The sequence below is a fragment of the Bidens hawaiensis genome, unplaced genomic scaffold (assembly GCF_021521415.1).
Source record: "Bidens hawaiensis isolate Kalapana, Puna unplaced genomic scaffold, B.hawaiensis_p1.1 tig00419696_1, whole genome shotgun sequence".
Lineage (NCBI taxonomy): Eukaryota > Viridiplantae > Streptophyta > Magnoliopsida > Asterales > Asteraceae > Bidens > Bidens hawaiensis.
This window is the reverse complement of record NW_027504929.1, coordinates 86292-100926: the sequence shown is the minus strand read 5'-3', so window position 1 is coordinate 100926 and position 14635 is coordinate 86292.

Below are 14635 nucleotides of genomic sequence, written 5' to 3'. Positions count from 1 at the left end.
CGCTCATCTCCTTTCTTCTCTACTACATGCGCCAGGAAGGCGTAGCACCCTTTCCTTAGGCACTTGCCCGCCTTTAGGCACGAAATCAGTTTCGTCGCAACTCCCCTTCTTTCCCCTTGAATTACCAAGGTTTCTCCGTTCAACAGTGGGATCCGAACCTGCTTCTCATGGCAAATAACTTCCGCGCGGTTCTCGACTAACCAATCCATACCTACCACAATGTCAAAACTTCCCAAGTCTATGGGTAACAAGTTAATATTGAACCCGTGACCTCCCATGACTATAACACATTGTTCAGTTCTTTCGTTCGCGCATAACTGCCTACCATTGGCTAGTTCTATAGTATAAGGCGTGTCTAGCCTACTGGTTGCTAAGCCTAGGGAGTTTTTAAACTCAGCAGATATAAAACTTAGGTCAGCGCCAGTATCAAATAAGACAGATGCAAAATGGCCGTTAAGCAAAAACGTACCGGTTACCACATTCGGCTCTTCTTTAGCTTCACCCGCGCCGATCACAAAAGCTCTCCCGCGAGCTTGGTTTCCCCTTTGCGGGCAATCCCTACTGAAATGCCCTGGTTTTCCGCATGCGTAGCAGTTGTCACTGGCTCCAGCTTCTTTAGCACGGCAATTCACCGTCTTGTGCCCTGGCCTGTTACATTTGGCGCACGTGACGCTCGCGCATTCACCCTCGTGGTGAAACTTGCATTTGTTGCACCATGGGTAAGGCCCGCTGTATCCTTTCCTTGATGGCTCCGCGGCTTGGATCGCGTAAACCCTTGCGCTTTCCTGCTTCTTGAACGGTGGCTGCTTGGAGTCGGACCCTCGGTGGTGAGAGTTCCATTTCCTCTTGGAGTCAGAGGTTCGCTGCTCGTTTCCGCGCGTAGTCAACATACCCGCACGGACCGTATCCCTTGTAAGGGTGATGGCCCGCGCTACCGCCTCATCAAAGGTTGGAGGCGCTGCGGCGTTGAGCGGAACCCTAACAACAGGAGGTAACCCAAAAATATACCTCTCGATCTTCTTTTCCTCCGTGTTTGCCATGTCTGGCACCAGCTGGCAAAGCTCGTTGAACCGGTTGTTGTAGGCGTCGATATCCGTTCCTGCCATGGTGTGGTTCCAGAATTCCTGCTGCAGACTCTGGATTTCTGCGCGAGAGCAGAACTTTCTCATCATCATTTCCTTCAGTTCCTCCCAGGTCTTGTGAAGAGCAACTTCTCGCCCCAAAGTCTTCACTTGAAGCTTCCACCAAGACGAAGCTGCTTCTTGGAACATGCATGTCGCGTAAAGGACCTTCTGGTTCTCACTACATCTGCTAATGGAGAGAACTGTCTCCATCTTGTCAATCCAGTTGTAGAGCCCAATGGCCCCTTCGGTACCCTTGAATGGCCAAGGCCTACAGGCCATGAATGTCTTATAGGAGCATCCTTTGTCCAAGGCTCCTGAATCGGGTTCTGGGGTGGTCTCGTTCTGACGACCCTGACTTGATTCGGCCTTGCTGGCCTCATGCGTCGCGATCGCCTGCGCGATTATTTCCGCGAGTTCCTCGGGTGTCATGGTGATTCCCTTGGCTCTAGTTGGAGGCATTCTCGCTTTAAAAGAGAACGAAAATATATTAAACTTAGCGCATTTACTCTGAGCACATAATGTTCTTTATCTTTTTTTTTTTTTTTTTTTTCACTAGACACTGTGTGACCCGTGTTCCTAAGTGTGTGTATAGTTTCTTTTGAAAATAGTTTCTTTGAAAAATATTTCATGCGATTCCCCAACGGTTATAGTCTAGGTTAAAACTTCTTTTCCTAGTTCGCTATAACCAGTGCTCTGATACCAATCTGTCACACCCGGCCCTGATCGGCGGAAACAGCCGGGCGCGCGCGAGTGGGGATTGATACTTAAGCACGGGCCATTGCAAACATTCAAGATAAGATTTTCATGGCGCATGAAATGTTTAATACAAATACATTATATTGTTTAAAAATTACATAAAATCATCCAAGTATAAAAACTGTTGAAGATTTCCACGCCATATCCCCTTGCGCGGCGAGAACAACCACGCGCATCGAAGGGATAGAACTAAAATCTTCCAAAAAGCTAGTTTTAGATGTTCAGCGTGAGGTGCTCTAAGTGTGACTCCATGCGCTACTTAGTTATCTCCTGAAAGACACGTAAAACATTTGAATCAGTATAAACTGAGTGAGTTCACAAGTTTTAGTAACTTGATAAATCGTATTGCATCATAATCTTGATAAAAATCGTTCTGAAACATAATTCTGATAGCATCATTAAAACATATGCTTGGTAAAACATAGTTCTATCAACACATTCTGATAAAATCGTTCCGCGGGTTACGCGCGAACATTTCTGGGAACTGTGCTCGTCTGTGTAAGTGGCGCTGCCACTACGAGCGAAATAAGTAATACCGTCCCGCGGGTTACGCGCGGACACATCTGAAAAACCGTGCTCGTCTGTGTAAGTGGCGCTGCCACTACGAGCAAATAATACCGTCCCGCGGGTTACGCGCAGACGTTGTGCCGGAAAACAAGGCGCTCGTCTGCGTAAGAGGAGCGACCTCTACGAGCGGGCTCAATCCCATAGTACTGCCCCGTGACATGCTAGGCACTCGTCTGTGTAAGAGGTGCGACCCCTACGAGTGGGTGGATCAAACCAGCAGTCCCTACCCTTAGAGTTCCAATGGTAAAGTGATCACTTACTCGAATTCTGGCGCACATACATCGTAAACCATAGATAACCGTTTGCATTGCTCATCATGAAACATAATTTAAACACAATCATTTACATAACTTGTAAGTATACCATGATAAGTCGTAATTTAAGCACGTGTCCCTCGCCCCGAAAACAGTTTAAAAACAGTGAAAATAGTGAAAATAGGGGCTGTGAGACTCACCTGTGGTTCTTGTTAAGGGATTAATCGAGATTCGGGTTTTCTTGGTGTTGGCCTTTGAATTGAAGGTCTAGAATACGATTAAATAACAAGAAGTATATAAGAAATAGGAGAATATAAGGTTTGGAAAGTCGATCTCAAGTTTATAATCTCGGCTTACCTAGTAACTGGAACGGAATTGAAAATAACGGATGCTTGGGAGATGTTTAGTGCAAGTTTGCAGTTCTTAAGAGAGGAGTTTGAAGTGTGTTTGGGTGATAATTTAGGTTACATATTTATAGGCAAACTCAAGGGAACACAATCCCTTGCTTTAGGGGATTGTAATCTTTTCATATCTAGGTGTAATGATGATAAAGTATGGAAATTATTATTATTTATTTAAAAGTGGAGTAGTGGATAAAAGATTTTGATTTGATTTGGTCAGGACATGCAGGTCTGGGGTTGGTGAGAATAGGGTGGCTGACAGTTGACTTTTCATGTTACAGTGTGCCTTTTTCAGGTACTTTTGTCAGTGTACAGTAAAAAGTGGAAAATCTCTGAAACACGCTACTGTTTCCTTTTGGGCGGGAGTAATATCCTTACGTCTGGAGAATAGACTAAGTGTTCTGTGCGTATCACTTTGTGCGCATAGCTTTCTGCGTGAAGGACATTTCTTTGCTGCGGGTAGGTGCGTAACCTTCTCGCAGTTAGGGACATTGAGTTTCATTTGTAGATTCTCCAGGTGGTCTTGGTATTTCAACATAGTGATCAGTCATGTTGAAGTCAATTCCATCTTGGAGCTTCAGACAAACTAGCTCTCAATGTTCCCGCCATGCGGGGAGGTTAGTTCCCTTCCGCACGCGCATAAATGATTTAGGATGCACCCGCATTAGCATCATGCGGGATGGTCAACCCATTAGACAACATAACGTTAAGTTACATGAAAACATAAAGCCAAAACATTCGCGCATGGCGCATATAACATATGCCCCCGCTGGTTCTTAACACGGCGCTTTCGCGCAGGGCGCACACAACAAATGCACGCGCTGATTAACTTAGCGCGCTCGCGCAGGGCGCACATAACAAATGCACGCGCTGAACTAATATGGCGCGCTCGCGCAAGGCGCATATAACATAATTACCTAATATTTAGGTTGATTACTTGGTTTAAGGGATTGGGAATTTACCGGGTGTCACACACCAGCTGTAGAGATGTCGATTTGCTACAAGGATTACTTGGACTCTTTAGATAGGGCACAACATCAACGCTCACTCGAGGGGGAAATGGAGTATGAGGCGGGCTTGTATTAAGACGAGGTCAATCAAGGACACACTCAACCAATGACCGATGAAGAAGCCGCGTACGACGATTACCTAAGGAATAGCTCGGGATCGGGTAGCGAAGAAAATTAGTTAAAGAAACAGCAAACATGGAGGCAAATAATGAGTAAGAAACAGCAAGTTGTTCATGTAATCGTGTCTAAGCATTCTTTAATGTTTGTATTTTTGAGTTACGAATATGCGATAACGATTTAATGTTTGTATTTTTAATGTAAAAACTATAAATGAAAGTTATGTGTTTTTAATCTTCCAAGCAAAGAACCCTAACAACGAAAGCAAAGAATGGCTTCGGTCAGTCCGTTTTGCCTTGTAGTTACCGGTTTGCCTTGTAGTTACCGGTTTGTTTATACTGTGAAAAAATAATGGTTATTTAAAAAAAAAAAAAAAAAAAAAAAACCGGTTAACCTAAAAACCGGTTATTAAAAAACCGGTTAATAAAAAAACCGGTTTATTAACCGGTTCTAACCGGTTTCTAAACCGGTCCTAACCGGTTAGACCGGTTAGGGTTTTGACATACAAAAACCGGTTATTAACCGGTCCGGTTATTAACCGGGCCAAAAAAAACCGGTCCGGTTAATAACCGAACCGGTTTTTTTAAAAAAACCGATTTGTGCACCTCTACCCTTACCTTTTCCTACAAATCAAGAAAAATTAATGTCTCTATGGTCCCCTCTCCCTCCCTTTCTTCCATAACCTAACTAATTTGTTCCTCCTACAATCGCAACATCACCGTCCGACTACTTTCTATCATCAATATTGCTAACCACTGATGTGACGATCGATGCTTGTTTAACCAATTTATATCTCATCTCTATAACACAAGTATTAAACACAAATACAATTTGTTTAACTATATATCTCATGTGTCTAACACAGCTGCATGCTACATGTATCAAAAAGTAGAATAATGAAACCTAACATACTAATTTTAATTATTTAAAAAATATAAAATTACATAGTGTACTTTTTACTAACACGGTTTTAATAATGTCTTAAACATATTAGGGCTAGCTTGCTACAGATCAATGAACTGTTTGATAAACGTCACAATTCCACAATGATATATGTTTGGTATAGTCATTCAAATTGGTAGCGTGTGTGACAACGTAATGTTTGATGAGATTTTATATGTTGTTTTTGCCATAACTATTTATGTATTTACCACTATCTTAATTTATCATTTATGTGTGTTTGTTTCCTTGTATATTTTTTACATAATTTATTTAACAAAAAAACACATTATTGAAACTTTGTCTTCCAAGTTCCATCCATGTACACATTAATTAGTTATATACCATACTTGTAATTTGTAGCTTATATTCTAGTATAGTCTAAACCGTCTGGTTTTATGGCAGTGTAAGAAACATACAGCCGTGACCACTTCTACTGATGAGGCAGAATGCATTGCTGCTTTGAGCAACATAGGTGGAGCATTCTCAATCCATTCATCAAAATGTGAGTATATTTAAAAAGTTTATGTAGCACCCTATAAATTTTTTTAATATTTTTTAAAAATGGTTGTGAGTGAAAGAGAGAGATAAAGGTAATGATAAGTGTATAAAAAGTATTATTTAATTGAAAAAAGAGAGAGAAAAATAATGAGTTTTAGTGTAATTTTAGAGATACGAAGAGTAGAGGGAATGGGAATGCTCTCATTTATGTAGTTACAACATTACATGACTCTATGTCTATTTCTATTAAAAAATTATGAGGACATATATGCTATATTAGATACTATAAGGACTAGAGGAATAAAATTACCTTTTCAATGTATGGGATCTATATATAGGGTATGTTTGGCAAAACTAGCTGGTGGTTGGAAGCTGTAGCTGGTAGCTGTAGCGTTTTAGTTATATTTAGGTGTTTGGCAAAGTAGCTGGAGCTTTTAATAAAATGTATAAAATGACCAAAATGGACATAACTAAAAAACATAATGCTAAACGTAATCACACACACACACATATATATATAGGTTTTTTCTCAAATAAATAAAACATGGTTATTTTCTATTAAAGAAAACATAGTCATTGGCAAACAGTTGAGAATAAAATATAATATTATTAAATCATTATTGTCGTGCATTCCATATCAAAGTAGCAATATTGTTGCGAACATGTTTCATCTCATTCGTTGTTCCTTCAAATAGACCGCTGGTGCTTGTGTTATGATTACTAATGTCATGAAGTTCATCTCGTGGTATGTAGTTTGGATGTTGCTCCATTGTAGTAAATATGATGTCTTCTTGACAATTACGTATATAGTTATGCAATGCAAATGTAGCCATGATAACATCAATTAGTGTTTGCACGCTATACTTGGGCATTGTACCAAGTATCTTAAATCGTTTCTTCAAAATTCCAAATGACCTCTCAATATAACTTCGTAAAGATGAATGTGATCGGTTGAAAGCTTCTTGCATATTATTCGGGAGCTCCCTTTGAAATTGAGATTGATGGTATCTTGTCTTGGAATATGGAACAAGGTACCCTTTTCTGCTTGGATATCCTTTATCAACCAAATAATATCTACCTGATAAAGGAGTTGAAAAACAAAAGATGTTGGAATTTATTAAAAGTAACATGAAACAGTTCCAAATACATGTGTTAAAAATTATAAATATTACCTTCAGGTGGGTGTGGGAAGTTGAATTTACTATCTTGGGTCGCGTTAATGAAAACATATGTGTCATGTGCTGAACCCTCCCATCCAATCGATACGAATGTGAAACACATATCAAAATCACATGTTGCCATTACGTTGAAAGTTGGTACCCCTTTTCTACCAATATAAGGTAGTTGTTGATTCTCTGAGATGCAGGCCCCTATATGTGTACCATCAATACATCCGATACAATCCTAAATATAATTTAAAATTAGTTAAATAACAAAGCACATAAGCATGAATGACATTAATCAATTTAATACCTTGAAATACGGCATGTATCTTTTGTCGTTCAGTATTTGAGGTGGTACAAATTGAAAAGTTGGATCTTTTGGTCTTATAATGTCGCGTGCTAGACCTTGAAAACCTTTTTCTCTACTGGTTATTGCCTCTAAAACTTCATGAAATGCTCTACTAATAGTCTCCCCAGAACGTTGAAAACGCTCCCCAACATCCCTGTTAGATAATCCCAATGCCAATATATACAGAAATATCCCCACCTTCTCACAAGTTGACATTCTATCACTCTACTGCAATCCATAGTTTGATTCAAGCTCTCTACATAATTTCATAAACACGTTTGGATGCATTTTGAATGCATTTACACATCATATAGGATTGCCATTTAAAACATCCTTTCACACATGATATTGGATCTTCTGGTTCTAGTAATCTAGTCATGAATCATGGCTCATGTCCACTTATGAACCATTTTGTGCAGGACCCACATGACTGACATTCTTTTTAGATGTAATGCTCATCTAATCCAATTCAGTGTAACAGCAAGTCCACATAATTAAGTTCTACAAGTCAGACAAGGCGGCATAAGTCGTTTTTAATGTTCGATTCTCTATCGCTATATTATGTTAACGAAAAAACCTCATCGACATGATTTATACGTCAACGCAAGTTCCAAGTCTCTCTTTTCAGTTCACATCCTAGTTTTTGTGGTGTTCGGATAAGAATATGTTTCATAATTGAACTGGTGCTTGCTTGCTTACCCCCAACTCTTTACCCGGCACCCACCCCGACAACCTTAACAAACTTATGATGCATCTAATTAACATATTAACTAGACTAATATCAACAAATAATATGATCATATAAGAAAAGCTATTCATCAAACAAACAGATGTATTGAAATAGAAGTGTTACGTAACCCAATTGATTTGCATCAAAATTAAGAAAGTTAGCAGCACTAAAATTAACAGAAACCACATGTTTATAATATGCTATTAATCTTCACGAGTTAATATCTATAGGGTAAAATAGTAGGGCATGAAGGATAAAAGCACAAGGGAGGAGATAAAGCAAGCATGTTAAAAATTACCTGTGATTAATGGAGTTCGATGGATGATTACAGTGGTTGTTGATAGGATTTAACCCTAGAAGCTTGCTGTTGTCGATGGATTTATCCTTGCTGTTGAGGATGAAGACGTTCGTTCTGTTGTCGATTGGTTTATCCTTGCTGTTGAGGATGAAGACGTTCGTTGTTTGTTGTGGAGATGAAAAGGTTATTTAGGTAATATAAACCCTAGAAGCTTGTAGCTTTTTTTAAACGCTTCTACTATGAGCGTTTCAAGATGGAGCTTTTTATCCTAATATAAAAGCTTCAAGCCCATTGAACTAAACAAGACTTTTTGTTGGATATGAGCTTTTTCTTAAAAGCTTGAAACCTGAAGCCCCTAAAAGCTCCTTGCCAAACATACCCATAGTATGTGAATTGTAAAAAAACCAATTTTTTTATTCGATCAATGTAGATATGATAAAAAATTATTGTGATCGATTCACAAGTTGTTAAGTTCTTAGGATTTCTATTTTATTTGTATGAGTTTTTAAAGTTAGTGTAAATGATTAACTAAAACATTAACTAGAAACTTTTATCAAGATCAAAGATGTGTAAAACTTTAAAAAGATAATTTCGTTGATGTATATGTGATAAACTCGGTGTTCCTAAACTATTCGATTTCACTTTACACAAAGCAATGTTGTTCTTTGTCAAACATTTCATATACTTTTATCTGATTTATTTCACCACATCACTTTGCCGAACCAATGAGGGTCGTGTTCTGGTAGTACCCGATCAATCTGAAATAGTTTCCTGAGTAGGCCCATACACCCTAAGACTCCCAATTGTGGAGCATGAAAAAGGCATTGTCTGCCTAGTCACCCACATGATAGCGTCATTAAACCACACCACCCTATTGATCAAGATGGCACCCAACACCTTTTTCCCCTCGTGCTCTATTCCAACAGCGGCGTTGTCCTCTCTTGATGGGTGGGGTCTACTTCAAGCTCATCAATCATATTCAAACACACATACATTTATTTACTTTTTATCTTTTTTCTTTTATTTTAAATATAAATTAAACCAAGTTAAACCTCAACATATGCTAGTTAAGTTAAACTCTTCATCCTATGTGACAGTGACATAACGCGTAATAACTAGCTCTTACTAGTTATTCCACATCATATAGCCTAACTCATGTTAAAAGAATAAAAGCTTTCAAGTTTTAGCAAAAGAATAAAGTGGCAATTTCCAAATGTATTTAGTTATGAGTTTCAAGGTTTTAGGTCAACGGAAAAGAGCCAACATTCATCAAAGTATTTCTGAGCCTTATAATTAATATTCATTTTTTCAAGATACCATGATATTCACATTTGAATCATTAATGATCTTTTTAAAACCAACTACAAAAATATTTCTGTGTAACATGGCATTGTCATGTCTCTTTCACCTTACAAAAAAGTAAATGTATTATATTTACATTGTTCTAAAGTTTATGTACCATGACCCAATATGTCCGACCTTCTGTTTTAAAATTAACTCCGGTCCAATAAGTTGCACTTAAAAGCAATGGGAATATTGGTTTGGTCCAATATGGGTGTAAACTAACCGTTGAATTTATACTATATAATAAACAAAGGTTTTTGAATGCCGCATGTCAATCATATTAGAGTGGTTCTTACAAAAGTTTCTTTCTTCTCTCTCATATTAAATGCATTTCTTTGTTATTACTACCTCCGTTCCATTAAAAGTGTCCATATTTCTTTTTTTATTTGTCCCATTATAAATGTCCATTTTTAAAATTTATTAGCCAATTTTCAAGTTTACCCTTAAGCACATACAACTAGCATTAATAAATAGTCTTGGTGGAGCCAATTTCAAGAACATTATTGTCATTTGATAAGCAAAAAAGTAATAATTCAATCTACCTTAAACTTTGTGTTTTCAAACCGTGACACTTTTAATGAAACGGAGGGAGTAATAGTTTTATATTTTATTTTTTTCTTTTTAATATTTCGTTTTCTCTTTTTAATAATTATTTGCTAATTTAAAATATCTAATACCATCATAGATATATTAATTTGTATTACATAAATATATTGTATTAGTTATTAATAATAACCTTTTATAAGTAACTAATTTTCACATTGATTTTGAATAATTATTCCAAAAATTAAGGTTTTAAATATATTATATTAGTTAATCAATATTAATGTTTAATAAATGATATTATTGAATGAAGAACTAGCCTAATTAAAAATTAAAATTTTAGTAAACTTTAACTTATTAAATGTATATATATGATTATTTACTAAATTACAAGTTTGTTCATTAAAATCCTTAAAAGATAATTTCATTATTTATGTATACTCAGTGTTTATGTTAATTTAACTGATTAAAGGATCAAACATGGATCAAGTCAAAACAGTTTATAGTTAGGATAAAACAGTTTTCAAACCATGACACTTTTAATGGAACGGAGGGAGTAATAGTTTTATATTTTATTTTTTTCTTTTTAATATATCGTTTTCTCTTTTTAATAATTATTTGCTAATTTAAAATATCTAATACAAACATAAATATATTAATTTGTATTACATAAATATATTGTATTAGTTATTAATAATAACCTTTTATAAGTAACCAATTTTCACATTGATTTTGAATAATTATTCCAAAAATTAAGGTTTTAATTAGAATGAGTTTCGGTCCACGGGTTTGTTTGTTTTTTAGAAAACCTGTTTTAACTTATATTCAGTTATGTGTTGCACTATCTAGAGTTAAAAACAGAAATAAAATAAACCTACTGTTTTATGATATAGAGGGTAAAATTACAACTAAAATTACAAATCTATACTATATTATAAATATAAGTTTTTAAATGCCACATGTTATCATATTATAGTGATTGTTACAAAAGTTTCCTTTATCTTTCTCATATTCAATACATTCTCTTTCTTATTAATAGTTTTATATTTTATTTTTTTTCTTTTTAATCTCTCATTTTCTGGTTTTATTAATTATTTTTCTGATTTAAAAATTTTAATACCAACATAAATATATTATTTTGTTTTACATAAACATATTGCATTAGTTATTTATATTAAGTTTTTATAAAGTAACCAATTTTCAAGTTGATTTTGAATAATTATTCCGAAATTTAAGGTTTTAAATATATATTATTATAGTTAACTAATATTAATGTTTTATAAGAAATGATATTGTTGGATGAAGAGCAATCTTAATTTTAAATAAAATATTTCAATAAACTTAAACTTATTCAATATATATGATTGTTTACTAAATTACAAGTTCTTTTTTTCAAACCCTTAAAAAACGATTCACTATTTATGTATTCTTGGTGTTTATGTTAATTTAAACGAGTGGGTTTCTGTAACCGATTAAAGAACCCATTTATAACTTCTTTTTTTACTTGACCATTTAATGAACCCATCATTTATGTAAAGTTTATCATCTTAAAAATTCTAGAAAAAAAAATATAAAAGAGTATCCATTTATAATTTCTAAAACAGTATCCATTTACCCATTTATAACTTTTTTTTTTCTTCTTTTTTACGAGTATTTAATCAACCTATCATTTATGTAAAGTTCATCATTTAATCAATTCATCATGTATGTATTCTCAATGTTTATGATAATTTAAATGAGTTGGTTTCTTTAACCGAATAAAGGACCAAACATGGTTCAGGTCAAAATAGTATATGATTAGAATGACTTTCGGTCCACATGTTGATTAAAAGAGTATCCATTGCAACTTCTTTTTGTTATTTGACTATTTAATCAACCCATCAATTATGTAAAGTCCACCATCTTAAAATTCCACAAAAAATATAAACACTAGATTACATTACAAATTCTTACATTAGGAATTTAAAATCAGAAACAAAGTGAAACTACTAATTTTTGATATAGAAGGTAAAGATACAATTAAAATTATAATTTTTTTATACAAAGAAATATTTAGAGATTTTGAATTTTCAACGACTTTTTATTTTCATATTGTATAATTTGTAATATAGTCTATCATTATATTTGTTCAACGTATTTTTGGTATTTCACATTGTGTTATTATTTAAAAAAATTATTTATTTTAACCCGTATTCTACACGGGTACCTAACCTAGTTTTCAAATAAACAAGAAGGAAACAATAAAAAAAATTAATTAAAGCAAAGCCATTGAAAAACCATATATGCTTCTCTCCTAGTCTTTTCACATTGCTAGTTGCCCGACCATCTTTTAAAACTAAGGGTTAAAAAAATTATTTATTTTAACATGTATTCTACACGGGTACCTAACCTAGTTTTCAAATAAACAGGAAGGAAACAATAAAAAAAAATTAAAGCAAAGCATTGAAAAACCATATATGCTTCTCTCCTAGTCTCCTCACATTGCTAGTTGCCCGACCATCTTTTAAAACTAAGGGTTAAAAAAATTATTTATTTTAACCCGTATTCTATACGGGTACCTAACCTAGTTTTCAAATAAACAGGAAGGAAACAATAAAAAGAAAAAAATTAAAGCAAAGCCATTGAAAAACCATATATGCTTCTCTCCTAGTCTTCTCACATTGCTAGTTGCCCAACCACCTTTTAAAATTAAGGGGCATTTATATATATCTCTTTCCTAAGTTTTCTTATTACATATTTATCTAACCCTTAAAAATTAATTACATATTTCCCCTTTCTAAACCACATATATTACATATTTCTTCATTTCATTAAAATTAACTAAAAAATGATTATTTTACCCTTAATGAACTAGTTAAAGACTTACTTACATATATCTCCTTTCTAACAACAATAATTACATATATCCCCAATTTAACCCAAAGTGAGTCCGTGCTAAGACAACATATCGAAGCTATTAAGAGGCTTAAGGAGGAGATATGTGTAAAAGTTTCTTTCATTATTATTATTAGTAGTACTTTGATGTAGCTAATGTTACAAAAGTGAAATGAATATTATTTAATATAAGAAGTAGTAGTCAGAGTTTTTTATTTGAACTTACTCAACTGGATATATGTCTAGATTTAATAATTTAAATTTATGGATATTATTTCAGAAATATCACTCGACGCACTGAAATCTTAAATGATACAAGTTGAAAATCATCTAAAATGTTTGTAAACTTTTAAAAACTTTTAATCCCTTTATTGATATTATTATTAACACATTATTGGAGTCAATTTTTTAATCGTTAGCAAATATCAAAAATATTTTTTATATAGTTAATAAGCTAAATATTTCTAACATGGGTGGCATATGAACAAAGTTTGTCACATAATAGGGGTAAAAAGGTAATTGCATGCTAAAAGAAGAAATATGTAATTAAGATTTTAATATTAGGGAGATATGTGATTAAGAGGGTTAATGAGAGGATATATGTAAAAATCTCTAAAACTAAAACCACATGTTGAAACAGGATGAGAGCACTACCCTACTGAAAAAATAGTGAGCCCGAAAACGAGTAAAAGTATAAACCAAATACTGTATCGATTAGTTGGTTTTGTACCGGTACCGCTGAAAATACCAAAAAAACACCCGAAGTCGAATGGTATCAATACCGAAAACATGAAAAACGAATGCTTGTATTGATACCAGCTGCATTCAATCAGTACGAATGCACGATATCGATACTCGATACAAAATTGCTCGTCCCCAGACGGAATCAAAATTGCCAGCTAGTGGTTGAACTTGAATGTATAGTTTTAATTTTAATTATTAGACAGTGTAGTGAGTTGGTGTCCCAAGCCACCTCCCTATTTTTACTCGCCAAACTAAAATGGGAAGGGCGCCAAGGGTAGGACACCCCTTTTAGCGCTGCCTGTCAACGGGCTCAAAATCTGAGGCCACAATTGATCAAACCTATCAAATTTAAACAACTCACTTTTTATACATAAAAGAAAGATGAAATAATAATTGTGTTGCATGCTAATACACTATTACACATTTTTTATGAAAAAATAAATTAGTAAGAGCCACATGGTTACATGACAGTGACACGATACTATTATGCATTTTTTTATGAATAATTAAAGTAGCAAGAGTCTTATGGTTATGTGACAAAGGGCTGTTCACGAGCCGAGCGGAACCGAGCAAGGGCTTGCTCGTTGCTTGGCTCGTTTCAAATCAAACCGAGCCGAGCGGCTCAAAATCGAACTGAGTTGAATATAATGTGCATGAAAATAAGTTAGTCGTTTTTATAAAAACTAGTAGTAGTTTGTAATTTTCGATAAAATTTAAGGTTAAAGTTGGATATAATGCAATAAGACAATTAATAATTAAAATATAATTATTTATATAAATATATATATATACAAAAATATATAACTTATTTTTATTATTATCTTTAATATTAAAAACTAAATATAATTATTTTTTATATTTAAAGTACTAGAAAATATTCAATAATTAAAAGATATTATATTTACCATTTAGTTTTTTAAT